This window comes from Pongo abelii, chromosome 10 (genome assembly GCF_028885655.2).
Source record: "Pongo abelii isolate AG06213 chromosome 10, NHGRI_mPonAbe1-v2.0_pri, whole genome shotgun sequence".
Taxonomy (NCBI): Eukaryota; Metazoa; Chordata; class Mammalia; order Primates; family Hominidae; genus Pongo; species Pongo abelii.
The window spans coordinates 117,782,041-117,806,741 of NC_071995.2; the positions used below are offsets into that span (position 1 = coordinate 117,782,041).

The 24,701-nt window shown below is 42.6% G+C and overlaps 1 long non-coding RNA gene across 1 annotated transcript; it reads right to left on the reverse strand.

Annotated features, from left to right (window-relative positions):
• Positions 1 to 210: 210 nt before the first annotated feature.
• LOC129049252 (uncharacterized) lies at positions 211 to 24,451 on the reverse strand. Its single transcript, XR_008512189.2, has 3 exons — positions 24,237 to 24,451; positions 24,054 to 24,142; positions 211 to 441 (listed from the first exon to the last, which is right to left on the reverse strand). It is a non-coding gene; the product is annotated as an uncharacterized LOC129049252 (long non-coding RNA).
• Between the last annotated feature and the right edge of the window lie 250 nt (positions 24,452 to 24,701).

Genomic DNA, 24,701 nt, shown 5'->3' on the forward strand with positions numbered 1-24,701 from the left:
CATATGCATATGCCCATGAAATCATCAGCACCATCAAGGTAACAGGCAATACCTCCAAAAGTTTCCTTGTGTTCCACCGATTTCTTTTTCCTTTTTTCTCCCTTGAGACTTAGTATGTAACTCAATTAGAGCATGCATCACGTTGTATTAGATTATCTGCTTTTGTGTTTGCCTCTATTTCATTATATGGTCAATGACTTACGGGTAAGAACATGTTTTATTTGTATTTTTACTGCCAGCCCTCATTTATAGCTCAGAGTGTGGCACATAATAATTGCATAGTAAAATTTTGCTGGATGATTCTGACCTCATAAGTTATATATATGGGCTGGGTGTGGCGGCTCACGTCTGTAATCCTAGCACTTTGGGAGGCCAAGGCAGGAGGATTGCTTGAGGCCATGACTTCAAGAGCAGCCTTGGCAACATAGAGAGACTCCATCTCTACAAAAAATAAAAAAATAAATAATTAGCCAGGCCTGGTGGTGTGCACCTGTAGCCTCAGCTACTTGGCAGGCTGAGGCAGGAGGATCACTTGAGCTGAGGAGGTCAAAGTTGCAGTGAGCCATGATCATGCCACTACTCTCCAGCCTGGGTGACAGAGCACAACCCTGTCTCTAACAACAACAACAATAAACTATATACATGCCTTAGCAGAAGCTTGGAGTGTTTTTAATGAGTGAAACCTAGCTTCAGGAGATAAAACTGTATTTGCTGATATAAATACAACATTTAGATGAAAATACTTCAGAAACAGCTGAATATACCCATACAAATGAAATCATCTGCACTCAGTCTTTCTCTCCATCTTTCATCCCTGTTTTGCTCTCTGTTGTCTTCATTCTCAGGTGGGCTTTCCAAGGCCATATGCTGCCCTAAGTATATGTCCCTCCAGCCAACCAATTTCAAGAGAAAGAGAATAAATATTGTGTATTATCCACTTTCACACTACTATAAAGAACTGTCTGAGACTGGGTAATTTATCAAGAAAAGGTATTTATTGACTCACAGTTTGGCATAGCTGGGGAGGCCTCAGGAAACTTATAAGCATGGTGGAAGGCAAAGGAGAAGCAAGGTGCGTTCTTCACAAGATGGCAGGAAGGAGAAGTGCAAGCAGAGGAAATGCCAGACACTTATAAAACCATCAGATCTTGTGAGAACTCACTCCCTATCATGAGAACAACATTGGGGGAAACAACTGCATGATCCAATCACCTCCCTCCAAGTCTCTCCCTAGACACATGGGGATTATGGGGATTACAATCCAAAATGAGACTTGGGTGGGGACACAAAACCTAACCATATCATCTTTATTGATGGTCCCAGTAAAATTCCAGAGTCGAATTTCATTGGACCAGCTTGGGTCACATAACCATCTCTGAATCAATCATGATGGCCAGTGAGAATATGATGACTGGCCACACCTGGGTCTTGCATTCATCCTTGGAAAGCAAAGGGGTGTCAACCCTAACAGAATCACAGCCTGAGGATAGGAAAGGGGGTGGATTACCAATGTTCTCATCAGAAGAAGGGGAATGAATACAGGTCAGGCCAAACAATAGATGTCCATGGTACATGTTAGGATTCCACATTGGGGACACCAGCAAAGAAAAGACAGGTGTGACCCGTTGAGGAAAATGCTGCAGGCAAACACCAGATGCTGGAAGCCAGATAAACAGGGGAGTGAATCTTCTTTTTGCAAAATTAATACAACAGTTTTCCCCCTCCTTTTCTTGTACAGTGTTCTATTACATTTTTGTGTTTACCTCCAAATTATCAACTGCATATCTGTATATGAAGGCATATATTCCTGGGCCTTGGGGAAATAGGTAAGATATTAAGTGAAATTGCTTTTAAAATAAAGTAGCGATTCTATAGTGACACCATGCCCTTTTTTTCCTGTCTGATTTACCTAGTAGGAATACATTGGGCACATGCAAAGCCCTCCCCTCAGCCCAGGAAGGGACAGGATAAGTGACTCCATTATAGCACAATATTTATAAGATTAATCAAGAGAGGATTTGCATAATCAAAGTTTGAGACACTGAGTTCAACAAAGTTCAGTAGGCATCTTTCCTTTAGGGCTTATCAGATCCTTTAATATGCTAATCATCATTGAGATTTTCTAGGAGGGACACTAGGGATGGCAGAATTTCCTGACTATTATTATTTTTTTCCAATACTGAACCCTTTCTAGAAAGTGCATATCACAGGGCATGTGTTACGAAGAAAACATTTTGGGTTGGCTCTATAATACCATTTTTAAAACATTTTCAAAATTCTAATGATGGAATTTGATCATTATATAGAACTTTTAAAAACTAAAATGATTTGTATTTTTTATGTGGCAGACCATTGAACGTACATAGGCACAGCTATTAAACAATACCTCTATTTTAAAAGAAATTTCATTGAGTTTATACGGGCATAAACATAACCTCAAAAGGTGGAAAATCCCTTCTTGCCAGATTCCTTTTCTGGGAATGTGTCATTAAATCCTTTTCAATCATACCCCAGCCTTATTAAGTTCCAATCTCCTCTTCATTCTCCTTCCCATCCCAAGACACTGATACTTCCATTCTTTGCCTTTTTCCTACCTGTTCTTGCCTCCAGGTCTTTGCTCCTCAGTTTCCCCAGCCTGAATTGCCTTTATCTCCAGTCCATTATATCACACCAAGTTGTCTACGATCCACTCCTCTCTTTCCCCACCTTGGTTCCTGTATGCCAGATTATAGTTGTGGGGGCAGGGGGCACAGCTACTGGAGAAGTGTCTAACTGTATGTGTATGTGTTGGGACGGTTCGTGCTTGGGAGTCAAATCCAGTTGCGGAAAGGTCAGGAAGAGAATGACTCATAGGGTTCTCCTTCCTCTCTCACACCCCTTTCTCTGGCTGAAGAGACACTGAAACAGCCTGGGGAAGCAATGAGCTATAAGAGGAATGTTTAGGTAATATGGTTTTGCTGTGTCTCCACCCAAATCTCACCTTGAATTGTAATAATCCCCGAATGTCAAGGTCGGGGGCCAAGTGGAGATAATTGAATCATGGGGACAATTTCCCTCATACTGTTCTCATGGTAGTGAATACATCTCATGGGAGCTGACGGTTTTATGCGTGGACGTTCCCCTGCACAAGTTCTCTTGCCCGTCACCATGTAAGATGTGACTTTGCTCTTCGTTTGCCTTCCACCATGATTGTGAGGCCTCCCCCGCCATGTGGAACTGTGAGTCAATTAAGCCTCTTTTCTTTATAAGTTACTAAATCTTGAGTATGACTTTATTAGCAGGGTGAGAACAGACTAATACAACAGGGACTGCAAAGTATGTGAACTCTAGTCTTACTCTTCTGCTATTTCCTGGATATGGGACTTGGGGTGAATTGCTTTCCTCTGTGGGCCTCAGTTTTTTCCTCAGTAAAATGACAGGATTGGGATAGGCCAGTGATTCCCATACCTAGCTGATCACTGACATCATCTGGAAAGCTGGTTATAAATATGTTTTTTCTGGGCTCTAGTCCCTGACTTTGGGTAATGACTGGGAATCTGAACTTTAACAAACTCATCCAGGTGTGGGTAACACTAGGCTAGATTATTTCTGAGAGCTTTTTCCAAAACAAAGCATTGATAAATATCCTGTCCATCTTGGGGTAGTGGAAGTCTCTCTTGCCATCCTCTCTGCTACTGTGGTTCTGCTGAAACTGTCAGTCACAGAACACTATTGATGACCCAAACCTATCCAGTCATAGGACCACACTCCTCTGGTCACTGAAAAGTACCCATGAGAGTCATGTGACCAAGAAAAGTCAATCAGAGCTTTTCCCTAGGACTTTTTACTTAGAGCTGCAGGAGAAATAGCCTATTGGCTAAGGTCATGGAACTCAAGGGGTGTTATCCAGAGCTTTCAGGTGGCATATACCCTGCCATGTGGAGAAAGCCTTTCTGCAGCAGGAAAGTGTGAGACTGGGCAGAGAAAAGCTGAAATAAGATGGATAGAGTCAGACAATCCTAGAAACCTTCAGTTTCTCATGTCGTGAGAACTTCCCTAATTCCTATGGTCTGTTCTCTGAGTTACTCACTATTCTGTGAACCAGCAAAAGCTCTTTCTGCTTACATCAACTAAGTTTGGTGTCTTTCACTTGCAACTAAGGATTCTGTGGCAAAATTAGGATTATATCTGAGTCTGACTCCAAAGTCTGCGCTTCTAACCATTGTCCTTGTACTCTTCCATGGGGACAAAATTTCATAGATGTCCGTCTATTCCCTGCAAAAAGCCCCATGCCCTGCAAACAGCTTCAATGATGTTTAAGGTCTTAACCCTCCTGCATGAATCTATTGCACTCTTTTCCTCCTCCTTTTCGCTCTTATAATACTTTTTTTTTTTTAACTCTTTTGCTAATAGTCATTTACTGCAGTGGACCATAATTTCTCATATCTATACTAAACCTTTGTTTAAACTTTTTTATTTTGCCTCCTCCATTAAATTATAACTTCCTGAGGGTGAAGAACATGAATTGTATCTTTAAAAACAGATTTTTGGCTGGGCAAAGTGGCTCACACCTGTAATCCCAGCACTTCAAGAGGCCAAGGTGAGCAGATCACTTGAGGCCAGGGGTTCGAGACAAGCCTGTGCCACCAAGGTGAAACCACATCTCTACTACAACTACAAAAATTAGCTGGGTGTGGTGGCACACACCTGTAGTCCCAGTTACTTGGGAGGCTGATGCAGGAGAATTGCTTGAACCTGAGAGGCGGAGGTTGTAGTTAGCCAAGATCTCACCACTGCACTCCAGCCTGGGTGACAGAACAAGACTCTGTCTCAAAAATTAATTAATTAATTAAAATAAAAAATAAATAAAAACAAATTCTTCATCATTATAAGCACAGGAGTAATTAAAAGCATTTTGAGTAAGACACAAGGGCTTCAGTTCTAATCTCAGTTGCGCCAATTCATGAATGGGATTTGAACCCAAGAAGCGAGGTCCTCAGAGCTCGTGTGAGTTTGTACTATATCATCCAAAGCCACAGATGTGATGGACTGGGGACCCCAAGGAGAGAACACCCAGAGAAACCTGCCTGTTGATTTGGGATGATTTGAAGGAAGTCGCTTTCCTCTGCAAAAGCGGCCACATCTTCCCAGCAGCAGGCAGGATTCCCCAAGGAAACAGAGACCTAATTTATACATCTGGCAGACAAGATGTTAGTGGAAGTACTTAACCTTGATTCCCTTGCCTCACTTCCCTGGAACGTCGGGAGTGATGGAAGCTGCCCTCCCAAGATCCAGAGCTCATACCCCCAAATGATGTGAGTCTCACAGCCATCCGGGGCCACTGCTCAGGGAGAATCACTCAGCCTGACACTCTGCTCCAGTCACAGATGAACCCTCATTCCGGGAGTCAGAAACAGAGACCCCAGCAAACCAGAGACCTGGTCCCTGCCCTCAGCAAGTCTAGGATCTATTTGAGGACACAGTTCACATCTGCACATGAAAACCAATTTGGAATATTTATAAGGCTGCCCAGTATGCTGTGTAATCAAACAGTGCATGCTGAGTACTGATAAAGACACCCCAGTCTTACAGCAGGAAGAAATCTTATAAATTTGCTAGCCCAGGGTCTCTGAACGGTGGCTTATGGGCTGAATTTGACCTGTAGATGTGTGTGTTTGAGTTATACCATGTTTTTTTTTTCTTTTCTCTTTTTTCAATTTTACTATTCTTTAAACAGCTTTTAAACTTGGAGAGAATTTATATAAAATACAGACTTGAGCTTCTCTTTAAAATTAGGTGATCTGGCAGCTTTGCAGGCTTACATTCCTGCATGGTCACATCTGGCTAGAGTTAAGCAGAAAATGCCCTCTCAAGAAAGAATATACTCTACAATTTGCCAGAGTCCTCACCAGTCCCTACTTCCTCCCCGATTCTGAGGCTCAGTGTCATCTGTTATGTGTTGTTGCATGTGTCCTATTGTTTTCCTTATAGTTAAAAAAAATCACTCTGTATACTCATTTCCTACCTAAGAGAGAACAGCCTCAAGTTTATCAAGAGGATTGCACTTAGCTTGCTTCTCTTGCTTAAATAAACTTCCTTGTGCATTAAGCTCCTGAATTTGTGGTCCCTGGTTTCTCCAAAACCCTGTATTTGAAGAAAATGAGGTTGAGAGAGAGGAAGAGACTGAAGTTTGGCATCATGGAATGAGCTCTGAGTGCAGTTCAAGACAAGAGGACTGGAAGCCTTGGTCTAAAACCCATCAGTAAGCATCTGATGACTATATATACCTGGGAAGTTTGTAGGCTTACATTCTCTCTGAGCCTCAGTTGGTCCATCCATAAAATGGACTCAAGAATAACCATCCTGCTATAACAAGATTTATTAGAAAAAAAGAATAACCATTCTATGGGGTTATTCTGATGATTGAAAGATGTAATTCTATAAGTACTTTACAGAGTATAAAAGTGTAAGGAACAAGAATAGTGTGCCTATCAGTGCTCTGAATGTTCTAGTTTTTATAGTTTGTGTTTAATTTGGGTCCCATAACTCCTGCCATTGGTTTACCTAAATCCTTGCAATTCTGAAAAGAACATTTAGTCTTTTAGACTTTTATTTGCTTCATCTCCCCTCCATCTAATGTGGGTAATAGAAAAGTTTTATTCTTGGACCTGCATCATCTGTGTTATTATTTATATATGCAGATGTTTTTGATGCCCCTTCCAGGGAATATTTTTGTAGATATTTCCTGAGTTCTTGAATCAGAGGAAAAAGCAAATGATCTTATTTTTATGGCTCAAAATAAGAATAATAGGTGATAGTTCCTGAGCTGTTACTATGGGCCAGGCATCATACAAGACAGACCCTTCACATGCATTCAAACTTCACAGTGGCCATATGAGGTGTGTCTACCAAGTATTTATTGCCAAGTAACTAAGTAACCAAAATTTAGCAACTTAAAAATTGCAATAAATATGCAGTGCCTCATATATAGTTTCTGTTGGTCAGGAATTCGGGAGTGATTTCACTGAGTGATTCTAGCTCTGGCTGTCTCATTAGGTTGCCATCATCTGAAGGTTTGACTGCGGCTGGAGGATCCACTTCCAAGGTGTTTCATGGCTGGCAAGTTGGCGATAGCTGTTGGCAGGAGGCCTTGGTTCCTTGCCATATGGACCTCTCCATAGGCCTTCTTGAATATGCTCATGACATAGTGGCTGGCTTCCCCCAGACTAAGTGATCCAAGAGAGAGTAAGGCAAAGGCTGCAGTGTCCCTTATGGAAATCTCAGAAGTCACACTCCGTCATGGTAGCAACGTCCTATCGGCTGTGTAGTTCAGCCCTATTCATTTTCAAAGAAGACTACATAAGAACTGAACTATCAGGAGCAGGAATTAATGGAGGCTATCTTTGAGGCTGGCTAGCACAGTCTATTATTCTCATATTTTAAAAATGGAGTAATTAAGATTTAGAAGGGTTATGTAACTTGTCCAAGATCATAGTATTGGCAGAGCTGGGATTCAAACCCAGATTTGTCTATTTCAAAATATGCAAATGGAAGCCCTGAACCACTCAGCTCTACTGCATCCCAGATATTTTCAAAACTGTGAAGTACTGTGCAAATAATTCTGTTATTTGATAGAACATTCCAGGAACAGGTTTGATTTTATTGATAAGTGAGAGATAATTCATTCACCTACTCATTCATTCATTTATCCATTTAACAAATATCCATGGAATGTTTCATCTATGCTAGGATCTGAGATAAATGACTTGGCTAAAATCACATAGCTGACAAATGGCAGAGTGGGTCACAAACCCAGGTCTGTATGACCCCTAGTACTGTGCTCTTTCACCACCTAGATGGTTGCTTTGAACTTATTTTATATGTCTTCAGAGCATCTTGGTGAAGTCCAGAGAAGTGAAGTGACTTCTCACAGTCTAAGAGAATAGGCTTTAGCAAATACCAGATTTCTCCCTCAAAAGAGTTCTATGCCCTAGAGCAGAGAAACATTCAGACCTGCAAGAAAAACTCAGCTGTTGTCATGATTCAGATCTTACAGTGTTTGTGGTAATGGGAATTAGGTCTGAATCTCAACATATTTCATATGGTTTGGATGTTTTGTCCCCTCCAAATCTCGTGTTGAAATGTGACCTCCAATGTTAGAGGTGAGGTCTGGTGGGAGGTGTTTGAGTCATGGGGGCGGATCCCTCCTGACTGGCTTGGTACCCTCCTTGTGGTAATGAGTGAGTTCTTTCTCTGAGTTCAAGCAAGATGTGGTTATTTAAAAGAGTGTGGCACCTCCCTCTTCTCTCTCTTTCTCCCTCTCTCCCCATGTGACACACCTACTCCCCCTTCGCTTTCCACCATGATTGGAAGCTTCCTGAGGCCCTCACCAGGAGTGGCTTCTGGCGCCATGCTTCTTGTACAGTCTGCAGAACTGTGGGCCAAATAAACCTCTTTCTTTTATAATTTACCTAGTCTTAGGTACTTCTTTATAGCAATGCAAAATGGACTAACACAATGTTCCAGGCACTAAGCAAAAATATTATTGTTAGTGTTTAATGGGTATAGAGTTTCAGTTTTGCAAGCTGAAAAGCGTCCTGGAGATGGACAGCAGTGATGGTTGCACAACAATGTGAATGTACTTAATACGCTAAACTGTACACTTAAAAATGGTTAAGATGATAATTTTATGTTATGTGTATTTTACAACAATTTAAAAAACATATTGTTGTATTATCTAATTACATCTTGAAGACAGCCCCAGATGACAACATGTCTTTTGGAAGAAGAAATCAAGGCTCAGAGATGCTAAGTCACTTGCTCAGTATCAAATAGCTGAGAACCAGAGCTGGAGAATTGAAACCCAAATCCTTTCTACGAAAATACACAGTGCCCTTTTCTCTTGCTCCTGGTTTTGCAGCCAAAGAGAGGCCAGGTAACCATTTCACCATTCCTAGGGCAGCAATTTATCAGTCACTGAACGCCTTGGGAGGCAATTGGCCTTTATGGTCTGCAATCAAGCTGGGGAGAAAGAGCTGGGGCTCTGGGCTCCTTGACCAGGGACAGCTGATATAAGAGCAGCAGCCTGCAATGAGCTAGTTCTCTCAAAAACATCCCAGGTGGGCCTTGGCTGCACAGCTGGTATAATTAGCTAGCCTGGGAACGCCACAAAAGATGTTTACAGGTCCAACTGCTGTTCTCAAATATTTTCCTTGATATCAGGATGATGCTGGCCTCATAAAATGAGTTCGGGAGGATTCCCTCTTTTTCTGTTGATTGGAATAGTTTCAGAAGGAACGGTACCAGTTCCTCCTTGTACCTCTGGTAGAATTCGGCTGTGAATCCATCTGGTCCTGGACTCTTTTTGGTTGGTAAGCTATTGATTATTGCCATAATTTCAGAGCCTGTTATTGGTCTATTCAGAGATTCAACTTCTTCCTGGTTTAGTCTTGGGAGGATGTATGTGTCGAGGAATTTATCCATTTCTTCTAGATTTTCTAGTTTATTTGTGTAGAGGTGTTTGTAGTATTCTCTGATGGTAGTTTGTATTTCTGTGGGATCGGTGGTGATATCCCCTTTATGATTTTTTATTGCGTCTATTTGATTCTTCTCTCTTTTCTTCTTTATTAGTCTTGCTAGCGGTCTATCAATTTTGTTGATCCTTTCAAAAAACCAGCTCCTGGACTCATTAATTTTTTGCAGGGTTTTTTGTGTCTCTATTTCCTTCAATTCTGCTCTGATTTTAGTTATTTCTTGCCTTCTGCTAGCTTTTGAATGTGTTTGCTCTTGCTTTTCTAGTTCTTTTAATTGTGATGTTAGGGTGTCAATTTTGGATCTTTCCTGCTTTCTCTTGTGGGGATTTAGTGCTATAAATTTCCCTCTACACACTGCTTTGAATGTGTCCCAGAGATTCTGGTATGTTGTGTGTTTGTTCTCATTGGTTTCAAAGAACATCTTTATTTCTGCCTTCATTTTGTTATGTACCCAGTAGTCATTCAGGAGCAGGTTGTTCAGTTTCCATGTAGTTGAGCAGTTTTGAGTGAGTTTCTTAATCCTGAGTTCTAGTTTGATTGCACTGTGGTCTATGCAGCCAAAAAACACATGAAAAAATGCTCACCATCACTGGCTATCAGAGAAATGCAAATCAAAACCACAATGAGATACCATCTCACACCAGTTAGAATGGCAATCATTAAAAAGTCAGGAAACAACAGGTGCTGGAGAGGATGTGGAGAAATAGGAACACTTTTACACTGTTGGTGGGACTGTAAACTCGTTCAACCATTGTGGAAGTCAGTGTGGCGATTCCTCAGGGATCTAGAACTAGAAATACCATTTGACCCAGCCATCCCATTACTGGGTGTATACCCAAAGGACTATAAATCATGCTGCTATAAAGACACATGCACACGTATGTTTATTGCAGCACTATTCACAATAGCAAAGACTTGGAACCAACCCAAATGTCCAACAATGATAGACTGGATTAAGAAAATGTGGCACATATACACCATGGAATACTATGCAGCCATAAAAAATGATTAGTTCATGTCCTTTGTAGGGACATGGATGAAATTGGAAATCATCATTCTCAGTAAACTATCGCAAGAACAAAAAACCAAACACTGCATGTTCTCACTCATAGGTGGGAATTGAACAATGAGAACACATGGACACAGGAAGGGGAACATCACACTCTGGGGACTGTTGTGGGGTGGGGGGAGGGATAGCTTTAAGAGATATACCTAATGCTAAATGATGAGTTAATGGGTGCAGCACACCAACATGGCACATGTATACATATGTAACTAACCTGCACATTGTGCACATGTACCCTAAAACTTAAAGTATAATAATAATAAAATAAAGAAAAGAAAAAAATATATTTTCCTGTACCAGCTAGGCCAGATATTCTCAGCTTCTAAAACTCCCTGAGATTCTGGGATTATTTTTGTGTAACTTGTGTTACACAAAAGGGATTGCATGTGGCAGTATAATTATGAGTCCAAGCAAGGGGCCTGGAGCTGACTCGGGGCTGTCCCAGTCTCCCTCCCTTGCCTTCCAAGCTTGGTGCTTGTACTTTGCACCTGCAGTCTCTTGCTGGGAAAAGTGACACTTTAATTGAGAACAAGCACAAAGGAGGCTCCACTTGGCTTAATGGGAAGTGACCAGGGAACACATTGGATTAACCAAGGGAGATTGTAAAGTGCTATGTAAATATCAACTGCTGGACCACTGGGGGTGGGAAGGCATTTGAGTCTGTCTGGAAGAGGCACCAGCTTGCCAAGGTGAGGCTGAGTTAGCAGCTTTGCAACCTGCTGAAGTTTGGGACTTGCTAGGTGTTGTCTGAAACAGGCAGGCTCGTTCTGAAAAGAGTTTTCTAGCCTTTCTGGGCCCTGCAGGTGCTGCTTACTGATTTACAGGAGTAGGAACCCTGATCAAGAAAGAGAAGAAGAAAATTTTATTTGGGGAAGACCTATCAGGAGCCAGGACTTGTGCTATGTGCTCTCACACAGAGGTGGCTAAGAGCTTCAGAGCTGCACATGCCCACCTTTGAACCCTGCTTCTGTGTCTTGTTAGGTAACTGAACTTGGGTTTGCCACTTAACCTCTCTGAGCCTCACGTTCATCGTGTATAAAAGGGGGTTAAAAACATCTACCTGATGAGTTTGTTGGGGGAATTCCAGAGGATTAGCCCTATGCCTTACACATAGTCAACACCCAGTGCATGGAATTTGTTATTTCCATTGTTTATATTGTCATCTCCTGGGGTCATCATTCCAATGTTTATGGGGAATAACCAGTCACCCAGTAGATCTAGAGAGATGCATGGGAGCCAGCAAACTTTTTCTGTAAAGGGTCATATATTAAACATTTTTGGCTTTATGGGCCCGATGGTCTCTGTAGCAACTACTCGGCTCAAAAGCAGCCACAGGCTGGGTGCATTGGCTCAAGCCTGTAATCCTAGCACTTTGGGAGGCCGAGGCGGGTAGATCACCTGAGGTTAGGAATTCGAGACCAGCCTGGCCACCATGGTGAAAACCCGTCTCTACTAAAAATACAAAAATTAGCTGGGCATGGTGGTGCATGCCTGTAATCCCAGCTACTCTGAAGGCTGAGGCAGGAGAAACGCTTGAACCCGGGAGGCAGAGGTGGCAGCAAGCTGAGATCACACTACTGCACTCCAGCCTGGGTGACAGAGTGAGACTCCATCTCAAAAAAAAAAAAAAACAAAAAAAAAAACAGGCAGCTTGTTGGGTTTGGCCTGCAGGTCATAGTTTGCAGACTCTGGTCTTTACAGTGATTTATCGGACTCTTAATACCTGATCACTTTTCATTTTGTTTCACAGCTAGTGGTAAATGTGCTTAATGTTTCGTTTGAACATAAGCTCTTTGAAGTCAGCATGCATTCCAGAATGGCTTTCTTTCTCTCTCTCTCTTTTTTTTTTTTTAAGAGTCAGGGTCTTTCTCTGTCACCCAGGCTGGAGTGCAGTGTTATGATCATAGATCACTACAGCCTCCACCCCTCGGGCTCAAGTGATCCTCCCACTTTAGCCTCCCAAGTAGCTAGGACTACAAGCATGTGCCACCATACCCAGCTAATTTGTTTTTTAATTTTTTTTTTTTTAGAGACAGGGTCTTGCTATGTTGCCCAGGCTGGTCTTAACTTCTTTGCTCAAGCAGTCCTCCCGCCTCAGCCTCCCAAGGTGCTGGGATTACAGGCATGAGGTTCTGAACCTGGCCCATAATTGGTTTTGTGTGTCTCTAATTTTCTCTAAATGAGGAACTCAATACATGTTTCCTCATTGGATTACCACTGTGGGAGGCTTCAGGACAGTGAAGTGTTTAAGATCACAGGAGTCAAAGTCATAAATGCCTAGGTTCAAGTTTTAGTGACTTTGGTCAAATGACTTCAATTCTCTGCATCTCAGTTCTCCAAATATAATAACAGAGATGCACAGAGTACCTATTCTACTGGGTTGTTGGAAAGATTGAATGAGATGATGAATGTAAGATTCTTAGTGACGTGCCTGGCAAGTAAGTAAATACTTAATAAGTGTTAGCAGAAGGGACAGATCCCTGAACCAGAACCAAGATACCCCAGATACTCAATAAGTATTTGTGCAATGCCATTTATGAAGCCTGGGGGAAAGTGTCTCTTTCTCTGGGCCTCAGTATCCTCATCTGTGGACTGGCAATAAGAAGATGTGCTGTGGGACTGGCATGAAGATCTAGTGAGATGGTATGGTTGAGAACACTTAGCAAATCATCCAGGCTCTCTGATGACACAGCTACTTTTACAGGTATTGTCTGCAGTATCCTCTGTCTCCTTCTTATCTCCTTAGTAATCCCCAGCCCTCAGCTCTCCCTCCCCTAATTCTTTTTGACAACAGTTTATCTACCTTGGTGTTATTGATATTTTGGGCTGGAGATTTCTCTGGTGTGTGGGGCTGTCCTGCACACCGTAGGATGCCAAACAGCATCCCTGACCTTTACCCACTCGATGCCAGAAGCACCCTCTGCCTCCACCAGTTATGAAAACCAAAACTGTCTTCAGAAGTTGCCAAATACCCCTGGAGGGAGGTCAGAAATGCCCTCTGCTCTGGTTAAAAGCCATTACTTTAGAACAAGCCTAATGCATATAGCAAGGCAAAATTTGGAAGGAGGAAGACGTGTCTGGGGCCTTCTGTGCTGCAGATACGTGGAGAAATGATTACTCCATCTGCAGAGACTTCAGTGCAGCAAAGTGTGGCCTCAGACAAGTGTCTTAACCTCTGCAAGCCTCAGTTTCCTCATCTGTACCTTGGGATAAAAATTCCCACACCCCAGGGGTTGTGGTGACGACCCAATGGAGGAGGATAACCACAGTGAAGACTGAATAAATCATAACTATTTTTATTGTGTCTTTTGTTATGGTTATTGAGGTATGATAAAGTTCCGCTCTGCTTCTTGAATTTCAGATTTCATTTCAGCATTCATAGCACAGTTTGCAAACTGAAATGAATAAACTGGATTTGACCTTCAGACATGTTTTATTTGGCTTTCGATGTGATTAAAAAATGTTTCAATTCTTAGCTTACATTTAAATGTTGGGAGATTTTTATCTAGAATTCCAGATTTGGGGCTTTTCCTAGAGAAGTGGGGAATTGGCCAGGGCTGGAGCTAGTACCTGCCACCCCTTTAGATGAGGTGTGTGCTCTCCTGTTTCCCCAAAGCCTCGCCAAGCTCATTTCAACTTCACTCTGTGGCATTTTCCTTTTGATTCCTGCGGGTATTTGAGTTTGCAATTCCTCAAAATGTTTTTGGAGAATTTTTTTCCAAGGCCCTCAGAGTTGGTGACTCTTATCCAAGTTTTTCTGTTTCTTTCTTTAAAGCTGAGCCACTTGTGAGGTAAGGGTACGTGATTTTCGATGCTCCACCTAACCTCAATGTTCCTTTGACTTTCTGACTCTTGACAGTGAGCCAAGGCGGGACCATCTCCAAACTATCCTGTCAGTCTGGGGTGCTGTGCAGGGATCCGAGGATCTGCCACCCCCATCCTGTTATCTGTTCCCATTTGCCTGACCCACGTCCTCCCCCAATCCAATCTTCCCCAGCGAAACCAGAACTGTCAGCTTCTCGACAACCATTTATCAGACGCGAGGAAATAACAGCTTTTAACCATGCTTGAAGACTGTGATCAAATTCCGAACCATTTCCAGAAGTGCCCCTTGGGGCCCAGGGGGAGACGTGGTTTCCATGATAACAAACTCTTTGCTGTCTCCCGTCTCCGGCCTCTTGGAAGGGAAACAGATCTTACCTCCCTACGGTGCTAGAGGAAATTTAACTACAAAAGCTGGCAGAGATGACATATGCAAAAACAACAGCATCACCTTGATGGGGACCTGTAATCAAATGTGCTGTCCATGACGGCAGCTATAATGTAAAGTCTTGCAGCACCCTTCCCTCCAGACATGTCTTCTGGGTTTGCCTGGGCCAACGTCCAAAATGGAGAGATAGGGGAGCTATGACTGGAAGAAAGACTGAAGTTCTTTCCTGACGGGATTATAGCCTCTCCTTCACACGATCTTGGGGCTTAAGTACTTTCCTGAGAATTATTAAAAAAACTAAGTAGACAAAAGAGAAAACAGAAAATGAAACTAGGAAAGGCTGGGGAGGTAGGGAAGAGGCTTCCTTCATTTAAAAAAGATAGCACATGCAAATTACTTAGAGGCTCTGATATCAAGAAAGCACTCCGTATTTGTGATATTATCCTCTGATTGGCTGTGCCTCACAGGCTACAGTGATAACCATGGCTAACTTCTACTGAGTTCTTAATTTATGTTCATGATCATTTTTAATTCTCATAACAGTCTTACCTGGGCATTGTTATGGCCATCTCAGAGATAAACTGAGGCTCAGACTGGTTAAGCTTGCTGAGGTCACACAGCCTATTAGCAGCAGAATTTGGTCCCAAACTCCAGTCTGTCTAATTCCAAAGTCCACGATCCTATCTACCACATTACACTGTATGTCCTTATTATAGTCTGACCAGAATCAGTGTTAAGTCTGTACGGAAGTGTAGAAGAGTCTGTGAACTTCTAAAGTCAATGGATATATCTACCTTATCTGTCATTTTATCCCCCATGCCTAGTGTAGCACCAGAAACATAGTAGGTGCTAAATAAATATTCATGGGATTAATGAAAGAGCAATTATTAATTTAAATAGATGTATTTTTATCGGTGGGCTTTCAGGCAGGGTAAAGAGATGTGTTTGTATTGTAATTGTCTGTTTAATAGTCTTTCTCTGCCTCTTAATTGTGAACACCTGTTTCTGTGATGGTGCCTGAATTCATTTGTTAGGGCTGCTGTAACAGAATATCACAGATTGGGTGGCTTAAACAACACAAATCTATTTTCTCACAGTTTTGGAGGCTGGAAGTCTGAGATCAAGGTAACAGCAGTTTCATTTCTTCTGAGACCTTTCTCAGAAGTAAAATACTTACCTTGTAAGATGGTGGTAAGTGCTAAAGAGAGAGAGAAAAAAAGCAGATATCTTTGGTAGAAACATGTTTCAAATTTGAATGTAAGATGATGTTATCCAAGCATGGGTCCCTGTCCAGTGATGAGATCTTGGAGGAATGCCTCCGACTACGGTGAACCATCACACTCCAGATTTACCCATACATACCCCCACTCATCCACTCATCTGTCTACCTATCATCTATCCATCATCGATCCATCCATCTATCCCCTCATCCACCCATCTATTCACCCATCCAAGTATTTTACTCCTTGGCTGGAGACAGCCATCTTCTCACTGTGTGCTCACATGGTTGTCTCTCTGCACTTGAATGTATCTGATGTCTCTGTCTGTGTCCCAATCTTCTCTTCTTATAAGGACACCAGTCATTATGAATTAAGGCCCACCCTAATGACCCCAACTTTAACTTAATTTCTCTTTAAAGACCCTGTCTCCAAACACAGTCACATTCTGAGATACTTTGGGTTAGGGCTTTTAAATTGGAATTAGGGGAATAGAGTATATAATTCAGCCCGTTACAATATCTGTTTTGTTCACTTTCGTAGTCCCAGAACTTCACAGAGGGCCAAGTGCACACAGTTGGATAAGTAGGTTTAATTAATGAATGAAGGAAAGAATAGAAGACAGAAGAATGGATAGGAGGATGGACAGGTGTCATTTGCATGGATTAATAGATGGGTAGATCGATGGTGGATAGATGACAGGTAGGCAGATGGGTGGATGGGTGGGATTATGTATGGATAAATCTGGAGTGTGATGGTTCACCGTAGTTGGAGGTCTCCCTCCAAGATCTCACCAATGGGCAAGGACCCATGCTTGTATAACATCATCTTACATTCAAATTTGAAATATGTTTCTACCAAAATGGACTAAATCTAAGTACCTAGGTGCAGGACCCTGGATAGTCCTCCCCCAGAATATTCTAAATTACATGGTTCTCTAATCAACTTTGAAAACTGTGTAAAACACTGGGGAACCTGAGGTCATAACTGCTTGAGAATTTAGTCGTCTTCTGTCTTTATTTCTTGCAAACAGCCACCTGGTAACTTTCCCTCTATTTGTCTTAGAAGGATTTGATTTCCTCTCATAGACATGTACAAACTATGTCACATGGAGACCTTTTCTGATTACTAACAGTGGAGTGGGAAAGGGAGTTGAGCCGCCACAGATTTTGAGAAAGTCCACATCCTTTGGTGTTTCTGTTACAAGGTCTCAAGTGTGGGAGCTGTTACCTTGTAACAGAAGTGGACAGGAGACCAGGTTCTCAGGGCAAAGGTTGCAGATCCAAGGACAAAGGACCCAGGGACCAGCTGATTTATTTCCTTGCTTTTATTCACACATTCCCTCTCTTCCCCACCCCCTACCCACGGGTTTACAATGTGGGTGGTTGCGGTATTATGTTCGGAAGAGGTTAGGGAATCTTTCACTGGGGAAATAGCACCTTTTCTTCTTTGTTATCTTAGACGTGTTTGGAAACTGACTAGGAGCTCTTATTTCCCTTCTTTCTCCTCTTCCTCTGTCTCTTCTTTTTCTGTCTCCTCTTCCTTCATCTCCTCCTTCTCCTTCCAACAACTACCATATATTGAGCACTTAGCATAGGTCTGCCTCTATATCAAGAGTTTTACAAGTATTGTTACATTGAATCCTTAGGACAATCCTTTGAAGTACAACTATGACCTTCCCCACTTCTCTTTTGTTGTTGTTGTTGTTGTTGTTTTGTTTTGTTTTTTGAGATTGAGTCTCGCTTTGTTGCCCAGGCTGGAGTGGAGTGACACAAACTTGGCTCACTGCAACCTCTGCCTCCCAGGTTCAAGTGATTCTCCTGCCTCAGCCTCCCAAGTAGCTAGGATTACAAGTGTGCACCGCCACGCCCAGCTAATGTTTTGTATTCTTAGTAGAGATAGGGTTTCACCATGTTGGCCAGGTTGGTCTTGAACTCCTGGCCTCAAGTGATCCACCCGCCTCAGCCTCCCAAACTGGTGGGATTACGGCATGAGACACCGCACCTGCCCCCACTTTACTTTTAAGGAGGCTGAGGTTCCGAAAGGTGAAGTCACTTGCTCAAGGTCATACAGCTTATTACAAGGCAGAAATGGGATTTAAACTCAGGTTGTCTGATGCTGAGTAAAGCTTATGCCTATAAGTATGACACAAAGACAAATAAATCCAAATGCCTACATGAGATGCTTAGATGACAAGCAGTGGTGGGGACTGTGGCCAACTGAAGAATTCCTACCCTGGGTAAAGGAGGCTTCTGCTACCCATCTCCGTCTGAATATTGCCAAGTGTGGGGGGTGGGAAGCAGTCTTCTGATTTTTCAAGATTAACTGGAAATCCAAATCTTTATGCAAAATCTCTTACATAAAGCTTTTTTTCTCTTTTAAATGTCAGCAACTAATTAATTTTTTAATTGTGTAAGTCAAACATGCCTACAGATGGAATTTAGCTTGAAAACTACCAATCTGTGACCGCTGCTTGAAACAACCACTAGAGTGCAGCTCCCATGGGCATGGAGCTACAACCCATGACATCCATCCATTGGCCCCAGATTCTGAGAGTCAGATTAATCTTTGTCTTCTTGTATGTTATCTGCTGACTCACAAAGAGCTATGGCTTCTGTAAAAGGAGAAGAACCAGATACCCTCAAAATAATATCTTGTAGAGCTGCATTGTCCAGTATAGTAGCCATCAGTGACATGTGGCTATTTATATTTAAATTAATTGAGATTAAATAAAAGATAACATCCCATTTCCTAATCTCACTAGCCACATTTCATGTGGTTTGTGGCTACTATGTCAGGCAGCACAAATCTAAGACATTTTCATCATCACAGAATGCCTTACTGGATGGACAGCCCTATTGAGAATCAAACTCTGGACCCATTCTTTTTCTCTGCCTTTTATCTCCCATAAAATACCTCTGTAGGCTGGGCATCGTGGCTCATGCCTGTAATTCCAGCACTGTAGGAGGCTGAGGCAGGTGGATCATGAGGTCAGGAGTTCAAGACCAGCTTGGCCAATATGGTGAAACCCCATCTCTACTAAAAATACAAAAATTAGCTGGGCGTGGTGGCACGCACCTATAATCCCAGCTACTCGGGAGGCTGAGGCAGCAGAATTGCTTGAACCCGGGAGGTGGAGGTTGCAGTGAGGTGAGATCATGCCAGTGCACTCCAGCCTGGGTGACAGAGTGAGACTCTGTCTCAAAAACAAACAAACAAACAAAAACACCTCTGCATGCCCTACCCTCCCAGGGAAATATCTGCTAGTGACAAGGTAGCTCACCTGGAAAGAGAAAAGGAAATAATCTCATATATATTAATGGGAGAAAGCTAGTTGATCAGTCCACCTTCCTCTCATAGTAACTATGGACATCATTAGTGTCCTTCTGAAGGCTTTTGCCTGTTTCTCATTAGTTCAGAAGTGTAATTCTTGGAAAGCATTTCAGAACAGACAGATGAGCAGCAAGCCCTTGGAAATGATTTTTGAGGGTACACAGTGCCAGCTTCCTACCCTTGGGAACTCCTACCCTCATGCTCTGTCTACTGCTGCTTCTGCAAGGACATCAGTGTAGTAAGTTAGTCCATGTTAGTCCTAGCTCAGTGATGGGAAAGAAGATTAAATGAAGGCTTTCAAATGCATCAAAGAGGAAAGAGTTCTTGGTGGGAATGTAGAACAGCTAATAAAAGAAGACAAGCTTGAAATTAATGATGATTCAAAAATGCCAGAGTTACCAAGATTTTTTTAAGTAGTCAGCGAGAAAGACAAAGTACAGAAATTGGAACATTTACCAGACATGAAGAAATTGCAAGAATAGTTATCAGACAAGAGGTAATTAGAAGAGACTTGGATAAGCTGGGGCATCTGCAAGGTTGGCAAAGGGTAAGGCATGGATATAAAGCGAATCTGCCAAATTGCCCTATGATTCAGGACCCCGGTGGGTGGGGAGCCAGAATATTAGGGGAAAAGAAAGCCAGAGGAAGAGCTATCTTTGCAGAAAGTTTCCTTAGGATAGCCATCTGGAATTGTAACAAGAAGACTCAATGAAGAATTGGAGTGAGCAACATAAAGAGAGAAGTAAACCTTTTCAGGGTGGTACAAAACTAATTATAAGAGACACGAAAGACTCAGTCAGATGGAGATCAAAGTGTCACCTTTATTACTGATAAAAAAGCTCTGCTGGAGGACACAGCTTACGAATACTCTCCTGAATTGAATTTATCCCTCACTCCAACTTCACCCAAACCAGGAGGACAATGCCTGCTCCTCTAACCTCAGAATGCACATTTTCTGCATGCAAGTGGATCCCAAGAGAGTGACAACTTAGATGAGTGCTTTCAGTTCCTTCTTCCAGATGCGCCAATCAAGTGGGGCAAGAGGTCAGGAATGTCACTCTATTGGAGGTCCCTCTATAGGGAAACATGAGGAATGGGGAATAAATGTTCCACCTCCTGTTGCATCCCCTCCCCCAACAACATCAGATTGTTTCAAGAAAATGGTATATTGAATATGAGAAAATAGAAATTGTGAAGTCATCAGAATTTGAGGGAAATATATGGGGCTGACTGGCTGCCTGGAGTAGTCAGTCTCTCTCTCTCTCTCTCTCTTTCTCTCTCTCTCTCTCGCTGTCGCCCCCTTACTCTTTTAATTCCTCATTACTAGATTTTTACGTGAGTGGACTTTATACTGAGGTCCTGACTCAATCACCTTCTTACTGCATCTGCTTTTCATGGATTATCACATTGACTCTATGAGTTAGGTACTATTATCTCTCCATTTTACTGACAGGAAAACTGAGGCTCAGAGAAGTTAAATATCTTGTCTAAGGTCACTCAGCTAGTAGGTGGAAGAGCCAGGATTTGAACCCGGTCTTGTGCCCTTGTCCGCTTCACTCCACTGCTGCCTCAGGACAGACAGAGAACCTGACTGGCTCAGCCTCTTTTTTGTTTGTTTGTTTTCATATCAGACCATGAGAGAAATGTGTGGGTACATAGGCATTTGGAGACTTGTCCTATTCAGTGGCAACTAGAAGCCCCTCCCTTTCAGCCCTTTGTACTGTATTGCTATTCTTTGAAGGAGGTTGCTGACCTGAGCAACTGTTGCAAACATAATACAGGCATTGGATGTATAATACAGATATAATACAGGCATTGGATGTACAATACAGACATAATACAGGTATTGGATGGTTGAGAGGGCAGCTCTAAAGTCAGACATATCAATGTTCAAATTCAAGCTTAGCCAGTGACTTGCTATGTGACCTTGAGCAAGTCACTTCTACTCTTTGGACCTCAATTTCTTTTTCTATAAATGGGCTTTTTTCCCATTTATAAGAATTCAGTGAGCTACTGAGTGTTAACACTTAGCAGAGCAAACGTGGAATGAATGCATTTTTTTGTTGTTGCAGAGGAGTCAGAATAAGGAAGGTTAAACTTTCCATTCTTTGCCCAATTATGACAAGCCTCTTTGTGCTGCTGTGTTTTCACCTATGGTGTTCCTCTTACCTACACTGTTCTTCCCTACCCCCGCCAACTCCCCCAGTTTGATGACCTCCCACTTGTCCTTTAAGACCTTGTTTAACACTCACCTTTTTGGAGCCTCCTCAGACTCTCCCAAGCAGAATAAGGTGCTGCTTGTACACATCTCTGCTAGGTCCTTCTTCCTTTTCCTATTAGATATTATGATGAGCTGGTAACTTGCCTCTCTTCCCAGCTCCCAACTAGGCTAGAGCTTTTAAAAACTCTACTAGGTCTTTCTTCTTTTTCCTGTTAGAGTTTTGTTTTGTTTTGGGGTTTTTTTGTTTTTGTTTTCGTTTTCTCTGTTTTTTTTTTTTTTTTTTTTTTTTGAGATGGAGTCTTATTCTGTCGCCCAGGCTGGAGGGCAGTGGCAGGATCTTGGCTCACTGCAACCTCTGCCTCCTGGGTTGGAGCAATTCTCCTGCCTCCCGAGTAGCTAGGATTACAGGCATGCACCACCATACCTGGCTAATTTTTTATTTTTAGTAGAGACAGGGTTTCACCATGTTGGCCAGGCTGGTCTTGAACTCCTGACTTCAGGTGATCCACCCACCTTGGCCTCCCAGAGTGTTGGGATTACAGGCGTGAACCACTGTGCCCGGCCTAGAGTTCTTAAAATATGATTTTACAATAATATCACAACTTGTCTCTTTCCTCAATTTCCAACTAGGCTAGTTAGAGCTTTTCAAAACTAAAGAACCATGCCTGGTTCACCCAAGTGTTCCCTCATTTTACTTGGGCAACATGTTAAATGCTCAACAAATGTTTGAGTAAGTGGATACTTAATGTATTAGTTATCTGTTTCTGGTTAACAAGTCATCCTCTAAGACAACATACTTATGATCTCACATTCCGTGGGTCAAACGTCTGGGTATGGTTTAGCTGAGTCCTTTGGTTCTGGGTCTCTCACAAGACTCAAATGGGAAAGATCACTTCACAGACTCTCATGTGGTTGCTGGCAGGCCACAGTGCCTAGCAGGGTTGCTGGACTGAGACCTCAATTCTCAGTTGAATTGTTGGCTAGAAGCCTTCCTTGATTCTTTGTGATATGGGTCTCTCCATAGAGCATTTTACAACGTGGAAGCTGCCTTCAACAGACTGAGCAACAGAAAGGACAAGAAAGAGTGGCTGCCAAGAGAGTGCTAAACAAAAGAGTCATGTTTCTTGTAACCTCATCGTGGAAGTCACATGCACTTCACCTTTGTTGTACCCTGTTCATCAGAAGCAAGTCACTAGGTTCACCCTGCATCAATGGGAAAGGATTGCACAAGGTTGCAAATATCAGGAGGCAGGGATCACTGGGAGCCACACTGGCAGCTGCCTGCCATGCTTAGCAAGGCAGAGGGTAACTGAAAGGAGAAAGAAGAAGGAAAGGAAATACCAAAGGGAGAGGATGAGGAGGGGACAAGGAAGAAGAAATAGTGTTATCCACACAATGGGTGGGCTCTAGCACTTGTTGGGTGACGGCCCAATGACCACAATCAAAGAAGATTTAGCAAGGGGATTTTATTACTTACAGTAAATAAGGAAAACAGGGGTGATAGCTCCCAAAGAGTGCCTTCCTGAGCTGGGGTCTGTCAGGTTTTATAAGGATAGAATAATGAGATGTGATCTGATTGGATCTTGCAATGAGGTGATGCCAAGAGGAATGATCTGACTGGCTTCCACCATGGGGTGATTCCAGAACTCAATCTGATTGGATCTTGGATTCTGGCATGTGGTGTCTGTGTCTTAATTCAGTTCCTGCTCCTTGGTCTGAGCACTTAGGTTCCCCTTGTGGTTGCATACTTGGTTTATCTGGGCATGCTAAGGTTATGTGACCTTCAACCTGGGAGTCCATGGCAACTAAAAAAAAAATGACTCTACAACTTTGTTACATAAAAGCTGACTCAGATTGGTCTAGTGCAGTTACAGTAAGAAGAAAGAAGAGAAAGGAAGTGGCAAGAAGGAGATCAGTCATAAAATATTAGGCATTTACTGTGTTTCCAGTAAGGTGATTTGAGACACAGGTGCCATGACGTGGCCCCACCCCATGGGTGTCTGTCAGGATGAGAAGCCAGAAAATACACATGAGGGATGATTATTGGCAACTTAGGGTCATGGGTGGGGGACACTACATGGTTCACCAAACCCCAAGTGTTATGAGATTAAGATTAGGGTGAACTTATTGGGCCTGGTACACTGAGAAAGCTGGAATTTGAACTGGGGCTTGTAACATGAGTATATTTGGGATAGAAAAACAGAGTGAGGAACAATGTGAGAGACTGTTTAGAGGTGAAAGACTTCTTAAAGAAAGGGGACTCCAAAATACCTGCCATGGAGGGTTCTAGGAGGGCACCATTGGGAGATGAGATTGCAGAAGCAGATGGAGACCAGGCTTTGAAGGGTCTTGAGAGTCTGTGAGATAATTTTGAACTCATTTGGTGGACAGCTAGGAGACTTTAAAGGTGGTTGAGTGGAGGCAGCGTGAAGCAGGGTTAAGCATAGAAATTTGGAATCAGGAACACTGGCTTTCCAATCCCTCTGCCACTTACCAGGTGTGAGAAGCTCTTTGGGCAATTTAAGTTCTCCAAGCCTCAGTGTCTTCATCTGCAACACACTAATGTTCCCTTCATGGGTTTTTCTGAGGATTTAATAAATAATGTATGTAAAGTGCTTAGCGTAGCACCCGTCATGCGATGAGCTATCAATGACAATAATAAAGTTATTTTTATTACCATTATTATTATTTCTGAGTTGGGGATGGGACACATGGAGAGAGATGGAGAATTTTTTAAATGTCAAAGTCTTCCTCTTGGTGGCAGAACATTCATCTGGCCCCTTCTCTTGTCTCTGCTTGGTTGTGGACCGTGACAGATGAGCAATAGGGACTTAAAAGTGACAGATGTGTCCATCTAGGATAGGACAAAGAGGGGAGGGCCAGAGGGAGGTAGGGTTGAGGAATGACCTCACAATGCCTGGAATCATGGTCAATGGAGCTGCAGAGGTTGAAGGAACTGTCTTTACAGAAATGTAATTCTGAGGCCAAGCCAAGGGCAGAGTTCCCAGAATTTCCTTGGGGCACTGGCCCCGCAGTTCTCATTTAGAGAGAGTGGCCTGATGTGGATTCTAAAGACAGGAGGGTCCTTGGAGGTCAATGGGACGGACATCCCTCCTTGTACTGTATTGTTATTCTTTGAAGG